Source organism: Geotrypetes seraphini, chromosome 2 (assembly GCF_902459505.1).
Source record: "Geotrypetes seraphini chromosome 2, aGeoSer1.1, whole genome shotgun sequence".
Classification (NCBI taxonomy): Eukaryota; Metazoa; Chordata; class Amphibia; order Gymnophiona; family Dermophiidae; genus Geotrypetes; species Geotrypetes seraphini.
This window is the reverse complement of record NC_047085.1, coordinates 204,708,141-204,724,663: the sequence shown is the minus strand read 5'-3', so window position 1 is coordinate 204,724,663 and position 16,523 is coordinate 204,708,141. Positions and strand designations below refer to the sequence as shown.

The window sequence follows — 16,523 nt, the reverse complement described above, 5'->3', positions numbered from 1 at the left end:
GCAGGGACAGGAAAAGAACTCATTGGGATGGGACGGGGAAAATGAGTTCCAGCAGGGAGGGGAGGAAAAATTTGTCCCCGTGTCATTCTCTAGTATAGATGTCTTTTATATAAGAAAAAGACTAGCTACTTAGCTGAGGTTATGGCTAGTTGAAAAGTAATAGATTGGGTTGTTATGATCCTGGGACTGATTGGCAGCTGTCTTGGAATGGGGATGTGATGCTGAGGGTCTCCAAGAGGCCTAGGAATCATTTTGGACTCCTCTGTCTATGGCTATACAGTTCTTTGCAGTTTCACAAAATGGATTCAGATAATGGAAAGTTTTTTGGCAGATTAGGGCTGGTTTATACAGTATATTGAAGATTTAAGGGCAGAAGTACAGGTATGCGTTAAAACAATAACTGGTTATAATCATTTATTTAAAATATTTATTATCTGCCTAAAACTTAAGTGACTTACGATAAAACATTCATAGTCAGTTAAACAAACAAATATTGCATCGTTTACATCACCCAAAAGCTATAGTAATGATACAGAAAGCTCACCAAGTTCATAGATCTTCTCAATTACATGCCTAGACAAAAATAATAAGTTTTTAACAATTTCCTAAACCTCATGACATTATCACATAAACATAAATGCCCAGGCATATCATTCCATATAACTGGGCCAGACACTGAAAAGGAGGATTTTGCTGTATCAACATAATGTACCCAGAGGTAGGTTATTGCGGAATCCACCGTTCTAGGATTTAAAAACAAACTAGATGCACATCTCCTTACGAGAGGCATAGAGAGATATGGGTGACTAAAATTACGCCAGGTGTACACCTGGCTGGGCCTCCGCGTGTGCAGATCGCCGGACTTGATGGACCAAAGGTCTGACCCGGAGATGGCAGTACTTATGTTCTTATGTTTACATCTTCTCGCATCTAATAATATTCAACTTTCAGATCTCAATGTACGTCCTGGCTTGGATACTTGACTAAGACAAGGGAGCGTTCAGAAGTTGTGGCGTATTTAGAATGCATGTGAAGGGCAGTTCTATAACTGGGTGCCCACATTTTTGCATCTCTTGTGCTCGTTAAGTTTTTTAGTGCTTGTTAAACACCATTGCTCAGAAGATTTACCTCCTCTCCTTTAAAATACAGTGAAAGTAGTTTTTCGCGCCAGCCGATGCACTGAATACTCTGCGCTGATCCCGATGCTCATAGGAACTCTGTGAGCATCGGAGCAGTGCAGAGCATTCAGTGCGCCGGCCGGAGTTAAAAAACGTTTTTGCAGTTTTGTAAAAGGGGGTTTAATATGCTGATTATCACAAGTACTTCTCATTAGTAAATGTCTTGAATTGAAAATAGTTCAATAAACTGTTTGACAGTTCAGCAAGCCTGTGAGGACGGGAAATCTTACCCGCTGACGTCTTTCTTCCTCAGGTGGAGGCACCGGGCGCCAATCATGCCAGGCCCTGATGCCCAGGGCGGCCCTGGACTCAGGAACCCGGACAAGGGGGTGTTAGCATACATCAGTGCTAGTATTCTGTACACTAATGTATCTTTGAAAGTGTCAGCAGGGTGCCTAAGCACTCTTCGGCAAAGGTATATGTGAGTGGCAGCATATGTAAATGCAAGAGGATGTACTAATAGGTGAGGCATGGGTAGGACTCTCACTTGATATGTGTAATTGACACATGTCTCTGCCACATTTACACAGCTGTAGAAATGCCAGCTCTGTCTGATGTGGGCATATAAATGTATGATGCACTGATTATTGTGTTATGCCAGAATTTTCCAACAGAATCTAGGTGCCCAAATGACATTCTAAAAGAGGATCTCACCGCACAGCATGGGGGTATCTAAACGGAGGCACCTACTTATAGAATTGTTTCCTTGGTTCTCAAATACAGGTTAATGAGATCATATTGTGCTGCTGTTTAAGTTGCATTGATGATCAGTCGAGTACCTTTGCAAGTTTGAGGACCATCTGTGGCATTTAAGGCTAAACTGGATCTTACTCTGCTATAGTTGCAGGATAAGATTAAAGCATATGTTCCTTTGTGTCACGAGATCTGTGCAGGAAAGCTTGATGATATTCTGTTCTTTAATGCAACTTACATTAATGAGAACTTCTAAGAGGGTTTTCTTAGTGACAACTCTGTTTTGTGGAACTTCTTGTCACTTGATTTATGATTATAATCAGACTTGATGACATTCCCAAAAGATGTGACGTGGTTTTTCAGGCAATATTTGAATGTTAAATGGGAATAAAAACAGAGACAGCAAGGGAATGTAATACGAAGTTTGGTGACAACATTTCTTTTTAAAAATTTAAGCTGATCCTCCTTTTTCAGGAATCCTCCTTTATCTTCCCTGCCATTCCCAGAAACCGGCTACTGCTGGCCCTGCAGCAATGGCCAGACAAATCATCCATCTCAAATATCACCACTGCCTACAGCTCACCCAGACATCTTCTGAGCATCCACTTTAGAGTCTACATTTAAAGGCCTGGGAACCTCCACATACCCTACCCTTGCCAGTGCATGGTGGGTGGAGAGGCCTATTCTCAGCAACTCATTTTTCGTATTTCACAAACTCATCTTGGGGTGTTTTTTTTTTTTTCTTTTTTAAATACAGAGAATAAAGGTCTTTTCTTCCCCTAAGCAACTTTAATAAATGGCACTTTTAGATCAATCTCATTTAATTAAAACATGCACTGTGTATGGAAGAATTTGGACAATCAGGACAGAGGGGAAAAGAATTCCCCGAAGTAGGGCTGTAGGGAGCAAACATCTGAGCATAGAAACCTCCCCAGTGCTCAAACAACGGAGATACAAAACAGGAACATATTTCATAACGTTCCTGTAAAAGGCATCTGGAAAATCCTTGGTTAAGACTTTTTAGATTCCTCAGCCTTGAGAAACTGCAGAAAATGGTGAATGTTGAGCAGCAGCAAAAGCTGTGGATGTGAAATGTGTGCTGGATTTTTGCATGCTCTTTAGTCCAGGGGATCGCAGCTCTGATACCTAAGATGCTCCTAGTAAATTATCCATCAGAAATCTGCATATGTGCTATTCAAGAACTTAATGATTTTGCATAGTTTGGTTACTCTGAAAGCCCAGATCTGTTTGCATCCCTCAAGGTCTGAAATTGAGAATCTGCTCTGTTATCACCAGGCAGTTAAAAGCAAATCCTTTTCAAGGCAGCTCTTCCTGACCCCTCTCCCTTTAGCTTTTCACCATTTAAAGCTGGGGACTATTCCCCTCCAGGCACAGGCATTCATATACTCTGATGGTAGCTAGCAGTATATCTGCTTTAGACTGTTACATTCATTTTCTTTAGCAATACTCTCTCCACCCCAGTTCCTGGATCCCTATTCTATGACCAAACAAGTTAAACTTACTCTTATTTTAAAATAGCTATATTCACTTTCCACACAGAGTGATTTATAACATTTGTGCCTATGTATATATCTGGGGAACAGGCAAGTCACTTAACCCTCCATTGTCTAAGGTAGAAATCCTCCCACCCCCCAAAAACCAAAAATAAACTAGATTGTGAGTAGAGAGTTGCATTTGGACAGAAATCTAACCTATCCCTGCTAAGATCCATTCCAACCCTGCCCATCCCTGCAAGTAATCTCTTCCATCCCCACTCGTACTCATAATCTTCAGAAGTAATTATTTAATTATGCTACTGAAGTATGTTAGAGGCTCTGGCAGAACCTATTTACAAAGTATGTATTCTGCCAAATTAACATTTCCAAATAAGCAAAGGCAATTTGGAAATATTAATTGGGAAGACTACATACTTTGTAAATGAATCTCTGCCAGAGCTTCTAATGTAAATATAAGTATTCTAGCTGATGAGGGACCCCAAGCTCTATTAGCTGAAGACTTCCCCCAGAGCTGGCCAAGACTCCCTTTTATCAAGCTTAGCAGGCTATAGTAATGTCCCTGAGTCACAGATGCTGGCACCCCAGTGGCTCAAGGATGCTGCCAGTGACTTCTATGCTTGGTAGAAGGGAGTTTCGGCCACCTTTTGGAGGAAGTTCTCAGCTGGTGGTGCTTAGGGATCCCCACCAGCTACAGCAAGGGTTGGGGCCAATGTTGGACATGCTGGTGCCCAGGGCAGAAAATACAGGAGCTGTGCCTCCCGCCCCAGTTCCTTCTCCTCCAATCTCCCCACCTGTTTTTACTATCACGCTGACAGACCCTCACCAAATACAGAACAAGGGATCACAAATTAGAAACAAAAATATGTAGACAAAAACTAAACTGGGAACCCCAAGAAGTTAAACTCAGCAGGTACTTCAACGCTGGAGAAATAAAAACAGGAATACATTTCCTTTTCTGTTGAATACAGTGCAAAGACATTCGCTGTAAACATTTCCTAAAGCTAAAATTTCAATTGAAATTCAAAATATTTTTTCTATCTTTGTTATCTGGACATTTATTTTAACATCAAGTTGGTTCCAGTTTTTCTTTTCTGCTTTCCTGTTTTCTGCATATTCTCCAAAAAGCAGCTGCTTCCGATTTGTCTTTTCTCCTCTTGTTCCATTCCCTCACTACAACTGTCTTTGACATATTATCCTTTCTCAGTAGCTCTTTCCTCCCTATTTTTCTTGTCTCAGTCCACTCAAATTTCACCCTCTTTTTGCCTTCTTAACCCCTCCCCACCAATCTCTCCCACATGGTACCACCTTTGTCAGATTTTCCCTCTCTTCACCCTTCCTACCCAGCATCTGCTCCCTCTTTCTCTCCCTCCTGCCCTCAAAGCCTGAAACCTTCCATCTCTCTCTATCTCTCTGTCCCTTCCATTCCACTCCCTCCCCCACCAGCATCCTCATGTATAGGATTACCAGATGTCTGGGGAAACCCGGACATGTCCTCTTTTTAGAGGACTGTCTGAGTGCCCAGATGAACTTTCCAAAACCTGGCAATTTGGGTTTTGGAAAGCCCCACCTCATCTGAAGGGCCTCTGAGCATACACGGATGGTGTTGCATGCATCCGTGTATGCTTGTAGGGCCGCCAGACCCAGCAGGAAAAAATAGATGAGGCTGTGGGGGATGGGGCAGGATTTGAGGCTGTACAGAGCGGGGATGTAGGTGGAACGGGATGGGAAAATGCATCCAGGATTTTACCGTTTGAAATATGGTAACCCTACTCCTGTCTCTTCTCTCTTGTCTTTTCTACTGTGGTCCAGCATTTTTTCACTCACTCTTCCCTCCCTCCCCATTGTACAGCATCTTTAGTCCCTTTACCCTAGATCCAACATCTCCCTCTGTCTCTCCTCCCCCCTCCACAACATTTTTTCTCTTATCTCCTTCACCCCCATGTCCAAACTGTCTCACCCCTTTCTCATTGCCCACATCTCACTCCCTTCCTTTCTGCACAAGTAGTGGGAAAAGAAAGAGATTATATCCAGAGAGCATCTCTCCCACCCAATCTACTGTCATGTCCAACATTTCTGTCTTTCATCCCTCCCCCCGAGCAGCTTATCTCGTCCATGCCCAACATTTCTCCATCCATTCCCTTCACGACCATGTCCAACACTTCTCCCTCTTCTCCCACTGTACAGCATCTTTTTCTTCCTCCCTCCCTCCCACCCACTCCCATGTTCAGCAATTCTCCCTTTTTCTTCCTTTTACCATGTGCACCATCTCTTTTTCTCCTGCCCCTCACCCAAGTTTAACAATTCTTCCTTTTTCTTCCCTCCCCACCTGCAGCATCTCTTTCCCTTCCTCCCTACCACTCTATGTCCCAACAGTTCTTCTCTCTCCCTTTCCCCAGATGCCTAAGACCCCAATTAGCCCAGAGTCTTAGGCCACACTCGGGAAGGAGGCCTAAGGTCCTGATTGGCCCAAGTGCCTAAGGCTATGGAGGCACTTGGGACAATCAGGGCCTTAGGCCCTTCCCTGGTGCATCCTAGGATGCACCGGGAAGGGGAAGGCTTGCCATTTTGAAGAGGCAGGCCTGCTGGCCAGAGGGAGTAGGCATCCCTAAGGCTGGCCTTACTTCGAAATGTATGGGAGGTGAAGAAATGTTGGGGTGGGTTTAGGGGTGCTGGAGTGGGATGTTGGGGTTCTGGGGAGAGGAGTTTGAGGGTTCAGCAGGTGTCAGCAGTTGGGGGTTATCGGAGGATCGAGGGCCGGCAGAAGGAGGGAGTGGGCATCCCTCCTGGCAATTGGGGAGATTATCTTGGGATCAAAAGCTGACAGCAGGAGGGAGTGGGCATCCCTCCTGCCAATCTCCGATGGGGGTGTGTGTAGGGCGTGTTAGGCAGGAGGGAGTGGGCATCCTTCCTGCCGATTTTCAGGGTGGGTGTGAAGGGCGGGGGTCCTCTGCTGCAGCCGGCTCAGCTGATTGCAACAGGGATATTTCCCTCCAGTCAACTGAGCTGGCAGAACTCTCCAAAGCACGGCTTCCAGGAGTCCTGCCGCCTCAGCTGATCGGGATTCCCTTGCTGCAAACAGCTTAGCCAGACGTGTGTACTTTTAAGATCTGAAATGTAGGCCAGGATTTTGCAGGCCTACATTTCAGGCGCCTGTCATGGCTCTAGGGAGACGCCTAGGGCCGTTTAAACTCACTCAAGGCCACTTCCTGTGAAACCACACCCAGCCTTGGGCAAACTTAGGTGTCCCTATGTGTCTCCCTCCACCCAAACGCCTACAACAGTGTATCGTAAACTATGTGCAGTAGCACACCAGTGTGCCTCCTGAGATTTCAGGTGTAACATGATACAGGCGAGAGGCAGTCAGCTGACGCGGATGACTCTGCTCCTGGCCAATGTCTCTCTTCCTTTTCCCGCACTTCCCAAATCCCTCCAGCGAAGTGGGTCGCGGCCAGATGGGCATCCGCACACTTCCGGGTGCCTTCGACTGGGGTACTGGATTTAGTGTGATGCTGGCTGGAAAGTTTGTGAGACACTGGCCTACAGTGTAGGCGTCCAGCTTCGGGAAGCTTTTTTTCCTAAAAACGTGTATCCTGATGAACATAAGAATTGCCGCTGCTGGGTCAGACCAGTGGTCCATTGTGCCCAGCAGTCTGCTTCTGCGGTGTCCCATAGCCTTAACCGCGTACTTTCTGGTTCAGCAGGAACTTGTCTAACTTCATCTTGAATCCCTGGAGGGTGTTTTCTCCTATAACAGACTCCGGAAGAGCGTTCCAGCTCTCCACCACTCTCTGGGTGAAGAAGAACTTCCTTATGTTTGTACGGAATCTATCCCCTTTTAACTTTAGAGAGTGCCCTCTCGTTCTCCCTAGCTTGGAGAGGGTGAACAACCTGTCTTTATCTAAGTCTATTCCCTTCATTATCTTGAACGTTTCAATCATGTCCCCTCTATCTCCTCTTTTCAAGGGAGAAGAGGCCCAGTTTCTCTAATCTCTCACTGTACAGCAACTCCTCCAGCTCCTTAACCATTTTGGTCGCTCTTTTATGGACTCTTTCGAGTAGTACTGTGTCCTTCTTTAAGTACAGTGACCAGTAATGGCCGCAGTATTCCAGGTGGGGGTGTACCATCTGTTCATGATTTCCTTCTTAATCATTCCTAGCATTCAGTTCGCCCTATTCGCCGCCACCACCACACATTGCACGGATGGCTTCATCGACTTGTCGACCAGACAGGACTCCTGTTTATAGAATCAGCCCCTAGGAGTTTAAATTGGGCTTAGACATTGTTTAAAAATACCATCTAGCAAGCCCAGACCAGTTATGTTCCATGTATTAAGGAAAAAGGAAAACCAAATAATTGCCGGTGTAGTTAAAAGATGAGGGCAAAGAAAACAATTATATTTATAGGAAAAAAAATCTTTAAAAAACTGAATACTGATCCAGCATAAGCAATAACAAGATAGATGTAAACTATTGATAAGGAAGTCTACAAGAGATAAATTGAAAATAAGCTTGCTGTAGAGACAAAAGCTCATAACAAAATGTTCAGGTTCATTTGAAACAAGAAGGTTGTAAAGGAGTCAGTTAAACTATTAGATCATTATGGGGTAAAGAGGGCACTTGGGGAAGACTGTCAGTAGCTGAGAGACTGAATACATTCTTTGTTTTGGTGTTCACTGAGAAAGATGTAAGGGAGACAACCATGCCAGACAAGGTATTTAAATGGTGATTTGGAGGAACTGAAACAAATCTCAAGTGAACCTGAAAGTATTATAATAGGGCAAATTGACAAACTAAAGAGTAGCAAATCACCTAGGCCCAATGGTGTATACCTAGAGTGCTGAAAGAGCTCAAATATAAATCTGCAGCACTGTTTGTAATTTGTAACCTAGTATTAAAATCATATATGGTACCTGAGATTGGTAAGTAGCATGGAATTTAGCTGCTGTTTGGGACCTAGCCAGATACTTGTGACGTGTATTGGCCACTGTTTGGAACCCAGATACCATACTTGATGGACCTTTGATCTGACCTAGTATGGCAATTGTTTTGCAATCTATATGTGGTGAAGTGGGAGTTTATTCTTTGCATTAGAAAACAAGTGGGAAATACATGTGGAGCATGCTTGTATTTATATCTGTTTCTTCAGTTTGCATGTCTCTGACCTGGAGGCAAGGGGGAGGGTGGATGATTCAACTAGAGCAGTAGCATCCTTATTCCCTTACTCCATTAATTTGAAAAGAATAATAAAATATTAACCACGATATATGGTTTAGCTATATCATCAGATTTTAAAGGATGGATCTTTTAACCACATGGTGTCATAGTCCCAAATACTTTTCCATCATTAGGAGGCAGTACACATACTATAGCAAACAGTAGCAAATTACACAGTGCAGTAACTAGGTAAGAAAGCTATAGTACAGGCAGTAGTGCTGCCCGATTTACGATTCAAATCAATTCACCGATTCACTTTGGGTGAATCGATTCAAATAGGAGAGAGATGGTGGACAATGGGATTTAGGGAGGGAAGGAACAGAAAGGGAGAGAAGTTGGACACAAGGGATGAGGGATAGAGATTCTGGATAGGAGTGTAGTTGGGAAGAGAAAGGAAGAGCTGGTGAACCCTGGGGTGGTAGGGAAGGAGGGAGAGATGCTGGATGAAAGAGTAGTTGAGAAAAGGAGAAATAGTGGATCTGGGGATGGTGGGGTCCATTGCTGCAGCTGCAGGATGGAGATGAAGAAAGGAAAGATGCCAGACCTCTGGAAGGGGAGGACAGAGATGGAAGATGGATGGTTAGCATGCAAAACGAAGAAAATGACAAATGGGCAGGAGACCTTGGCAAGCGAGTTATCTGAAGACAACCAGAGCCTGGGACCAACATGATTTGAATAATGACCAGACAACAAAAGGTAGAAAAATAATTTTATTTTCTTTTTTGTGATTATAATATGTCAGATTTGAAATGTGTATCCTGTCAGAGCTGGTGTTGTTAGTCCGCGAATATGAGCTAGGATTTAACAGAGAGAGGAAAGGTCTTTTTTTATTTGTCTATTTTGTTTACACCACAGTGCAAGTGTGGGTAGGAGAGGACTAAGGGGGTGAAGAGGCTATAATATAAACCCACCAGGATGTTTGAAAAAAAATACCCAAGTGGGCAGGAAAATCGAATTGAAAAATCAATTCAATAGGCTGAATCAAATCAAAATTTTTTTCCTGGATCGGGCAGCACTAACAGGCAGTCTCTGAATTACAGACACCTGACTTAAGTACTACTCATACTTAAAAACGCAGTCGCGGCTTCATTTGATTTCACTGAGCAGTATTTCCAGTGGCACAGACTCCTACACTTCTCCTGCAGCAGATTCAGGAATGATTCATGGCCACATTAAGAACAGTGTGTGGTTGTGCATGCTGTACCTTAGTGGGAACACTTATGGACAGTTGGCCCTTTTGTCAGCTGGGAGCAGAGGGAAGCAGCGAGAATCTTAAAACCTACATGTTCTGAGTTACATACAAATCCGACTTAAGAACAGCTTTAAAAACATAACTCGTTCTTAACCCGGAGACTGCCTGTATTCTTATCTAGATTTCACAGGACAATTTACAACAAAGAAAACTGAATGCACTGTACATCTGAATCGCCAAGACTCAGCCCAGCAAGGGTAGAGGAGTGGCAGCACTGGGGAAAGGGGATGTGTGATGTGAAAGCATACACGGTATGCCTCATGGAATTTGTCCAGTTCCTGTGTGTATAGGGGCTGCAGAATACCTTTTTAGTTAGAGAAGGTCCAGACAAACCAGTCGATCTGCTCTGCCTCAAAGATTTCTAGTTAATGCTATGTTTAGGGTTACCAGATTGTTCAAGGGGGGGAAAAAAAGAGGACACGCAATCCTGTCCTGTTCTGTCCCCCACCCCCATTCCACCCTAATCCCATTTCCACACAAACCTTATCACTTCTCTTTTCCCAAGTCTGGAGGGCCTCCGAGCATGTGCGGATGCGATGCGATGATGCCACTTGCATGTTTAATTCAGTTGGTAAAGTTATTCCATGCTTTTTCTGCTAGATAGGGAAAAGAAGAGGAAACATGACTTTTAGACTGAACACCTTTGGAGCTTGGAAATTGCAGCAGTAAATTTATTGTGTATTTGAAAGTCATGCAATATATATAGTTTAAACCAAATCGTAGCTTCTGTTGGCGGCCAGTGTGACTGAACATGAAAAGAGGGCACATAATCTATTCATTAAACAGATAATACCTTCATTAGATTTGCCATATTTGCAAGATAATTCTTGTACAATCTCTCTGGCAGCTGAATGGTTGGGATCTTGTTCTTATGTTCTTATTGGCTTCAGCTGCTAGGCAACTAAAAGATCCCTCCCCTTTGGGCTACCTGCCCGGGAGCTTCCTGCCTGTCTTGCTCAGTTTGAGCCTGCAGTTTCACTGCTTGGTTTCATCTCAGTTAATTCTACTCGTGATTTTTTTTTTTCAATTCCTAGTCTTATTTTGATTTTTTTTTTTCCCACGCGTTTGCCCACGTGCTGCGGATCAACTCGGTGCGAGTGATCCTTCGGCGGGAGATCGCAAACAAATGTTACAGAAATCCAGTTGGGATAATAGTAAAGACTGAACTAGTAATCCTTAAATTGTTCTAATACTATATTTTTTTTGAGTGTGGCATAATGGTTAGAGCTACAGCTTCAGCACCCTGAGGTTGTGGGTTCAAACCTTGTGCTGCTCCTTGTGATCCTGGGCAAGTCACTTAATTCTCCACTGCCCCAGGTACATTAGTTGGTGACGGGTCAAAAGCGCGTGAGGACAAAGGTGCGCCAACAACCGAGCGCGGACAACTGAGCGCAGGGCTTGATCGCGCCGAAGAAAACCCCGTATTTTAAAGGGCTCTGATGAGGTGTGTGAGGGGGAACCCCCCCACTCTACTTAACAGGGATCACGCTGCCATGTTGGGGGGGTGTGGGGGGTGTAACCCCCACATTAAACTGAAAACTTAACTTTTTCCCTAAAAAAAACCCCCACAACACCAGCGTGATCTCTATTAAGTAAAGTGGGGGGGGGGGGGTTCCTCACCAACACCCCCTGTCAGAGCCCTTTAAAATACATTTTTTCTTCGGTGCGATGAAGTCCTGCGCTCAGTTGTCCGCGCTCGGTTGTCGGCGCGCCTTTGTCCTCGCGTGCTTTAGACTATGAACCCATTAGATAGACTGTGAGCCCGCTGGGACAGATAGGAAAAATGCTGTATGTAAACCGCTTTGAGTGTGACTGTAAAAACTACAAAAGGCAGTATACAAATCCCAATCCACCCCACCTCCTTTCTTTTCTTAAGATTATATATAGCAGGCAAGTTGTGGAGGTTGTTTTAAGATTGTGTGGACTGTTAATTTTGTCGTATTATGCATTGAACTCAAGTGAATTTGCGTACAACCAAATAATTATTATTCTCCCACAGGAATACATAAAGGGCTCCTTTTACTAAGGTGTGCTAGCATTTTTAGCGCCTGCATGAAATTACCGCGCGCTACACCGCGCGGTATGCTTCTAGAATAACGCCAGCTCAATGCTGGCGTTAAGGTCTAGTGCGTGGGGCCCTAACGCACCTTAATAAAAGGAGCCCAAAGTATATTTTTTTATTTGGTGGGGGAGAGGGTGTTATTTCCCTCTCCCCTGGCCTTGTCTGGCTCATTTTCAAGCTCAGCGTCTTTTTCACTCATTTTTCCTCCATGACAAATTTTGGTGTCCCTCTGTTAAGTTTTCAGAGCTATTTTTCCCCAAGACACAACATTTTGTTCAATCCCTTATGTTTATTTTTTTTTTCTGACATTCCTTTGGGCTGGAAGACCTGGAAAATCCTTCTACTGCCATCACTATGGATCTAACAAGCATAGGGTGCCTTTTCTTTCATCACTGGCGGCACGTCTGTAGTAATACAGGGTAAAGAGTTGTGGCTACAGCAGCATGGAGGCAAACAAGAAAAAAGGCATAAAGAAGACAAAGACTGGTAGGAATACACAAAAGACAAAGGGACAGGCCTGCTTCCCAGGTCTTTGAGGGCAGTAAGGCTGCAACTTGCTCCTTTTAAATGAGCAATAAAAGCACTTGTTGCTCTTTATGTCCTGATTAAATTCAATTAATTCCTTGAAATAAGCTGGCTTTTGTTTGCATAGCTCAGTTAAGTACTTGTAAGTTATCACAGGGTAATGGGTCACCCCCCCCTCCCCCCCCACACACACACACACACTCACTTGGTGAGAGACAGCCAGAAGCCTCTGCTGATGCTTCCCTCCCCACCACCTTCCAATCTGATTATTCTCCTGATAACCCAGGCAGCAGAGCTGCCTTTCATGTTGTCCTGCTTATAAATCTTTTTGCCTGAGGAAGGCAGAGGTGTTTTGGTATAATGTACTTTAAATCACTTTTGAGCAAAATACAGAAATATGAGTGAAAAAAAATAACCCAAAATGTTATTTATAGAATGTGCAGGGGTGCATTTTATGTTTATGATTTTGGAAAAGGGAGGCAGTGGTGTTAACTTCTGTTCAAAAACTGCGCAGAAGGGAAAGAATTACAGAGGAAAAACTGTGCTTGTATGTATTTATTTTGTGATAAATCTTTTGGCTTAAGAGTAGTACTCAATTGTGAGAGAGGCTGTGCTGAGTATGAAGTCTCACCTTCTGCCATGGAATTTCTCATTTCTAATTTATGGATGGGTACAGTATTTCTCACAGAAGCAAGGGATTGGCCTGCACATGGGCAGAACTGAATTTGGTTATGGGATGGCAATTTTCAGAAGCTGGATAAATACTGGATAAATACTGATATAGACAGATAAATTGTTATATGGAAAATGATCACCCCCTTGCCAGAGTAAAAAGTACATGTGAGGATCAGCCACACACATGCTTTTGCCTGGGTATAAAATAGGAATTTGTTTAGGTCAGAGGAGGGAAATTGCATGTGGATTAAATTTTTTTTCATATCTACCTATGATATTTGAAGGAGAAAAATACCCATACAGAAAGCAGGTGCAAATGTCTGCGGGTACTTTATCCTCCGAGAGCTTTTATTTTGGGAACTGGTACAAAGCTTGTGTGTAAAAGTAATTTAAAATTCTGTCCTCCTCAAAGAAGGCGGACGACCAAGATGGCGGCGATGTAGAGGAGCTGCGAGAGACGCTGTTAACAAGCTCTTAGCCTGCATTTTCATTTATACCTTATATCGATGCCTTCTAAGAGGAAAGGGGTGCTTAGGGTTTCTGCCTCGTCGGCCCTGACGTCCACCCCGACTCAGCAGACGATGGACCGTTTCTTCGCGCCTTCTCCGGCGCTCACACAGGCTGGACTGGAGAGCTCGGCGTTGGGCGGTGACGGGAGGGAGTCATTGGCCCTTTCGGGCACTGAGACATCGTTGTCTCCTTCGGCTCCCATGACGACTCCGTGTCCGGCAACAGCCGAAACGCTGTGGCGAGAGACACACGCTTCCGGAAGTGAAAGCGTGGGGTCTCCCGGCAAGGGCACAGCGTTGTCGGCGGAACGGCAGATGGAAACAACAGCAGAGAGAGGGGATCTTTCCCTCTCCCAGACGGAGGTTTCCATGAATAGCATCTGGCAATTGCTGCAGAGGATGGAAGGAAAAATTGAAAAATCAACTAAAAAGGTAACAAAACTAAATGAAAAACTGGAATCATTGACTGGGTCAGTTGAATCTATGAAGTTAGAGTATACAGGCCAAGCCAAGCAAATGCAGGTGGATATACAACATTTGCAACAATTTAAATTGGCTTCAATTAAAGATAGCTCCACTATTCACAAGAAATTAGAACAATTTGAAAATTTTAATAGGCGTTTGAACCTCCGCTTTCTAAATTTTCCTCAAACTTCAGGCGTGTTACCTATTGACTTGCTGAAAAGATACTTCATTGAGAATTTGGAAATTTCTTCAAACTGTATTCCTCCAATTAATAAAATTTATTACTTACCAAATAAAAAGATGCCTAATGGAAATGGAAAGGTAAATGGAATTGAGATTGGGAAAGTAAGAGAAGGAGAGACAAATGTGATAGATTTTGCAAATGTGACGGCTTTACTGGAACAAACGATAACATCTGAAATGGACAGAGCAACGCTACTAGTATCATTTGTTTATGAACAGGATGTGAATATGATTATGAAATTGTTTTTCAAAAATTATTTGGGGGACAGAAAATATGGATATATCCTGACGTAGCTAAGACTACACAAGAACGGAGGAAAGAATTTATTTCAATGCGACAACAGACTATAAATATTGGAGCAACTTTTTTATTGGTATATACCTGCAAATGCATGGTTAGGTACTTAGGTGTTAAATATGTTTTTTTCTCTCCTAACCATCTGAAGGAATTTCTAGATGTTAAGCAGATCATCAAGGATTAAGGGATAATAATAGTAATGGGCGCATGATACATTATGCCTTTCTTCTTTGCAGTATTCCTCTAAATTTCTCTCTAATTTATGTTATGGTCACCCCCTGTTATTGTGGTCTAAGAAGGGGTTTATCATTATGATGATTGTTGTAAAAGTATTATTGTGCTGAAATTTTCTTCCCTGTATTTTATGTAACAAGAATTAATTCTTGTAAAATAAGATTGTATAATTATAAATTAAAAAAAAAAAAAAAATTCTGTCCTCCTCAAAGTGGCCGGCATCTCTTTTTCTTAACCTTACCAACCCTCTCCTAGGTTGCCAACATTGCTCCTTCTCTCTATCCCTCACCAGGTGGCTGGCATCTCCCCTGCAGTTCTTACTACCTGTATTCAGCTTCTCTTCCCTTCTCTTTGTTGCCACTGCCACTGTTCCCGTGCTGAACTTTACAAGCAGATTTGGGGTTGGCACAGGACCTTTAAACATAGGTTCATGCTCATTGTTGCCACAGCTTGCTCACCTCCAATGCAGGATTTTCTGTCAGAGAGGAGGAGGGAAAGGGTTCAGCATGGACCTACGATTAAAGGTTCTATGCCAGCACCAGATCTGTTTGTAGGCTTATACAAGAATTGAGTCCTCTTGTAGATTTAACACAAGAAAAGTTAAGGTACTAGCAGGGGGAAGGCAACAGGGGAGAGAAGTGGGACATGTACTGACACCCTAGGCAGATGCCTAGTCCTCCTGATGGCAGTGCATGGGTATTCAAAAGCACCTATGCAGATTATGGCATCTTCTCTTTGGAAAGTGTGGCTGACTCCCTCTAGTTTGTGTCTCTGAATGTCCTTACAGACCACCTTTGCACTATGCAGATTAGTAATAGGGTATGGGAGAAGCCAGGGTGCTCCCAGAAAATACCTGGTAGTGGCAATATGCAGTCTGCTATCTAGGAGCCATAGGGCAGCAAAATGATGTCCTCAGTTACCCAGATTTTTATTTATTTATTTTAAAAATTTTCTATACCATTTATCACTAAACGGTTTATATCATTTACATACAAAAAATTATAAAAAAAAAAAACATAATAAGACAAAACACACAAACAATCCTCAGAGATCATATCTGCAAGCTAGAAGAAGGCGTCCACAAATAATTGCATCTTGAGTAGTTTTCTAAACAAGCCCTTTTCACGGCAATTTCGTATTTGGCCCACAAGGGAGTTCCATATTTTAACTCCTGCATAGCAGAAAGTCATCTTACCAGTCTCCACAAGCCTTGTGTTCATATTTGTTTTCAGGAAAGCTAAATTCTCAGAACATAATGATCTGTTTGGTGAATAACTAAACATGTTATTTTTAACAATTTTGGTATGATTCCATATAAGAACTGATGGTAGATCATTACTGCTTTATATTGTATTCTGAAAACAACTGGTAACCAGTGCAATTGTTGGAGGTAAGGGGAAATGTGATCATATTTTGACAATCCCATGACCAATCTTGCTGCTGCATTTTGTACAACCTGCAATGCCCTGCACCTTGCTTTTGTTATTCCAAGATACAGGGCATTGTAGTAATTAAGTCTTGATAAAACCATAGCCTGGACTACTGTAAGAAAAGCATATGGCGATAGCATGGGTTTTAACCGGTGTAACAGATGCATTTGTGCAAAACATGCTTGTATGGTCTTGGTTACTTGCAACTTCATTCAAGTCTTACACCTA

General features: G+C 43.1%; 1 protein-coding gene across 11 annotated transcripts in view; it reads left to right on the top strand.

Moving 5' to 3' along the window:
- The window catches only part of RREB1 (ras responsive element binding protein 1), a 305,141-nt gene that overhangs the window by 145,667 nt on the left and 142,951 nt on the right, over positions 1–16,523 (top strand). The gene's annotated exons all lie outside the window — the stretch shown is intronic.